The sequence below is a fragment of the Cannabis sativa genome, chromosome 9 (genome assembly GCF_029168945.1).
Source record: "Cannabis sativa cultivar Pink pepper isolate KNU-18-1 chromosome 9, ASM2916894v1, whole genome shotgun sequence".
Taxonomy (NCBI): Eukaryota; Viridiplantae; Streptophyta; class Magnoliopsida; order Rosales; family Cannabaceae; genus Cannabis; species Cannabis sativa.
In genome coordinates this window covers 4,037,586-4,042,054 of record NC_083609.1, presented here as the reverse complement: position 1 = coordinate 4,042,054, position 4,469 = coordinate 4,037,586, and the positions used below count along the sequence as shown (strand labels likewise).

The 4,469-nt window shown below is 26.5% G+C and overlaps 1 long non-coding RNA gene across 1 annotated transcript; it reads left to right on the top strand.

The window, feature by feature from the left end:
- Positions 1 to 326: 326 nt before the first annotated feature.
- LOC115723440 (uncharacterized) lies at positions 327 to 1,776 on the top strand. Its single transcript, XR_004012964.2, has 2 exons — positions 327 to 794; positions 1,141 to 1,776. It is a non-coding gene; the product is annotated as an uncharacterized LOC115723440 (long non-coding RNA).
- The last annotated feature ends 2,693 nt before the right edge of the window (positions 1,777 to 4,469 follow it).

Genomic DNA, 4,469 nt, shown 5'->3' with positions numbered 1-4,469 from the left:
TTTACGTGTAAACCTTAGGTGCCTACCAAGCTATCAATATATCTTCGCCTACTATCTATATATATATATACTATTGCTTCACTTTAAAGTAATCGATCTTCATGATATTTCTTTGTCACGAAGAATAGTCAAAATAATAATTCTCCACATCCTATCAAAAAAAGGATCTTTTGGTATATATATTTTGAATATTATTATTAAGTACTAGTGTTTATTGTTTAATTAATCCTATAAAATAAAATGTCTATGAAGGTTTGTTAGAAAAAAAAATGTTATATAAGACGCACTAATATACATATGTACGTTGTAGTTATTTTTAAAAAATTTAAACAAATTATTCTAAACTCTAAACAAATTATTAAAATTTAATTTATTTTTCAACTCAGTTCAAAATTTCATAACACTTCATATTACAAATAGAGATGTGGGCAGGAAAGAAAGAAATCTGAGTTGCCAATTGACGAACGGCCCTGATAGCGCCACGCGTAGAGATACAGTTATAAGTAATTGATCGTACGGAGAGTGTGATTTAGGGTCGGGCAGCGGGCGTGAGGTGACGTCATCGGGTCCGTTTTACATTTATTCTTCTTTCTGGGCCTTGAAGCTGTCATTGTCAGGTCCATCAGGACAAGCCCACTGCCTCTGTAACTCCATATATACCTCGCCCCTCACACCACTTTTTCCACCATTTTTTTCTTTCTTTCTCTAAAACCCAAAAAGAAAAAAACACTAACTTAGAATGGAGGAGCCAGAAAAACTTTGGAGGATCAGAAAAACACACACCCTTCTCAGAGGTATATATATATATATATATATTTCTTCATATGATGATGATGATGATGATGATGATGATATTTTTAACATTTTCATGGCAAAATCTTTGTACCGTACCATAACTGATAATATGTATATTTAGGCAACTGTATTACACCATATCTTACTCTCAAACTTTTACTTTTACTATTTTTGAAGTAAATTTCTTTTTCTAGTCACAAATTTTTTGGATGTATTGTACTTATTCTCCTTTAACCTCATAATAATTCTCACTAGTATTTGGTATATATATAGTACTTATTATTTTCAATTTAATAATAATATTTCAATAATTTATTAATTATAATCACCACTTTTTTTGTGCAGATTATCAAGACAGTGATATGATGATTATGTTCAGAATCCTAGAGACAGATCATGATCATCAAATCCCATCTGGGTACAACCGATTTGGATTTGGAAGTGAGATTAGTGTTATTAATTCCATTAATTTGATTACATCGTAATCTTAATCTGGTGCTATCCTACCTGAGCTTCTTTCTACTCTTTCTTCGTTCAATCTATTGTTTTCTTTTTCTTTCCTCGTTTTGAATCTTCTTGACCTTGTAAGACCTTTTCTTGACCTTGTAAGACCCCGTCTCCAGTTTTCTTTCTTTCTTTATTCTCCCATAACACGCTTTATATTAACATATGTTGATATAAAGTTGTGTTATATTTTCTCCCGATTTCCAACCAACTCAACTTCTCCTTCCTTGTCTATCCCTCCTGAGCTTTTCCCTAAAACTTATTAAGTAGAAAAATAGGCTGTTTTTCAAAGCTTATTTCATTATCCCCTTTGTGCAAGAGGCTGCAGACTGAAGAACTTAATTAGTTTATTTATTTTATTTATTAATTCTTCTTGTAGCTAGATATAAGGATTTTTCCAACACTAAATACTATGTAATAAATATATATAAATTAAAGTTTTATAATATATGGTTGGTGTTGGTCCTTGAGCTAAGCTAATAGAATTGTATTACTAATTATTGAGTAAAATTGTTTGACATGAATTAAATATAAAAATAAATATATATGTGCCGTAATTTTTTTTTTAATATTTATAATTATTACATATATAATTTTAATAAAAAAAATAGTAGTAAAAGTATTTTATTTTATAATTTTGTTGTATTTGTACTTTTTTTTAGTCATTAAATGTCAAATTGAAAATACATACAATATATTATTAGAATATGTATTAAATAAATTAAAAAATATATTATCATGTGTTTTTAAAGTGATACTTAACAATAAAAAAAGAGTATAATTGTAAAAAAAATTATAAAATAAAATACTTTTATTGCTATCTTTTTATTAGAGTTATTTATGTAATAATTGTAAATATTAAGTAATTTTGCCCTAAATATTTTAAAATAAATATAAGTTAAATTACTAATAAATTTTTAGCTAGATAGAATATATAAATATATAATCACTTGGGGCTAGCTCAAGTGGCCATAGGTGGGTGTGTGAGTGTTGGAGGTCCTAGGTTCGAATTTCAAGTAAAATATGTTGTAAACGCTTAAATCAAAAAAAATATATATATAAAAAAATATTATTTTTAGTGGGAGAAAAATAAAAAGTAAATAATAAATAATAAATGTTGTAATAAGTTATATATATAAAGAAAAACAAATATTATTAATTTGAATATTGTATTATTTTGGATGAGAATAAATATTTGATCAGTAGTAGCAGATGAGAGGAGGGGGGGCAACATCATTATTATTCATCATCATTTGGATTGTTTTATATGTTGTTGTTCTCTTCTGTAACAATTTTTATTTTGTAAAGAACAATTATTATAACTACTCTCTCTCTCTCTCTCTCTCTCTAAAAATTAAAAGAGTTTCCCCTCGTGACTGCACTTCTGTACTCATGTACCAATATATACATATATGTGTGTATATATATTAACTGTATTATTGGAGAGCTAAGACAAATAGAGTAGATAATTATTTTCTCTCTCTCTCCCTATGCTTTCTTTCTTATTGCTATGAAGACTTTTTTGTACTCAGAAAAGTTTTTCATGGAAAAAGCTGATTTTTTCTTTTTCTTTTTCACCAAAAAAATAAAAAATTAAAAAATTAAAAAAAAAAATAAAGAGAGAGAGTAAGAAAGAGGTAGCTTTTATATAAATATATATGTATGTAAAGACATGCAATGCAAACAGAATAAAAGTAAAAACATGACTGAGCAAATTATTCACTGGAGGCATTTAATTATTTGTCCTATGATAGGAGAGTTAATTTAAATTTTATTCTATAAATTTTAATAACCTGCACCCATGTATTTATATATATGTAAGTATTATAACATGCATTATGTTAACTATTATATCTATATAAGAAATGTTAAAAGTGTCACACACTACAAATTGTGACATATTAATTTATTATTGGTGCATTTTATTATTGAGTTTCATGTATTAGAGGCTTTAAATAACAATGCCTTTTATACATATTAAGAGAAGTTTTAGTTGTAGTTATGTGGTTAATAAAGAAAAAGATAATAATATAAAGTAATTAGTAATTAGAATATGTGAAAAGAGTGAAAGAAATAAAAGAATTTGGTATAAAAAAATGATGGGTAAATAGTAATATCACATGGCATATGGGTTTGGAAAGAACACAATTTATGATACCTTAGACAGCTACCTCAAAACGCGGTCAAGTTCTCATGCAAACAAAAATAAAAGTAGTGAGAGAGAAAGAGATAGTGACCTCTTCTATACCTCTTAATTTATATTTATTAATTTATCAATTATATCATATAAATATATATATATACATACATACATACATGTATATATAATATGAATATGATGATCCATTGGTGCTTTTATTTTTCATTCTCTCCATTTTTCAACACTCAGATATTCCAAAAATTATATCTCTACGTACGTACTTTTGAGATCTATATTATATAATTTTTATAGCTAGTTTTTAGATAGTTTACGTAGTAATTACTAATATACACTGATACACATAATATATATATATCTACTAGAAAATCTATAAAAATATAGTCATCTCTTAATTTCAATATTTATCATAATAAATCTCATGAATTGTACGTAGACTTGTGAAGTTTAGGAGGTGTCTAATTATATAACCTAGCTATATACTTTTATACATTAACTACTTATAATATATAAGAGCAATGGTTATATTACCATACAAAGCATATCATGATGCTCAACATTATCTTAGCATATCAACTAATTAAATTATATGAGATATAATTATTCTAAATTAGACTTACGTTGAAGTAGAGTATATATAGATCATAATTTACATATATATGAAAGATGGATTTGATATCGATTTCAATTATTGGGTGAGAGATAGTACTGGCGACTATATATATATACCACAAAAATAATGATGATGTTGAGAAGTGGGCGTTGAAAATGAAAAGCCAAATTCCTTTACCCATATATATATATAAACAGATATATATATATTTTTATATATCATTATGAATATTATTCTTCTTATTATTATCATTTCATTTCACCAAACACTTGGGCCCCTCCTTCTCTCCCTTTCAACCTTTTTCTTTTCTTTTCTTTTCTTTTCCCTCCTCGATCTCTTGCTCTTTTTACTTTATTTAATCTTCTCTTTTTATAAATTATTTTCTTGTTGTAGTGCACT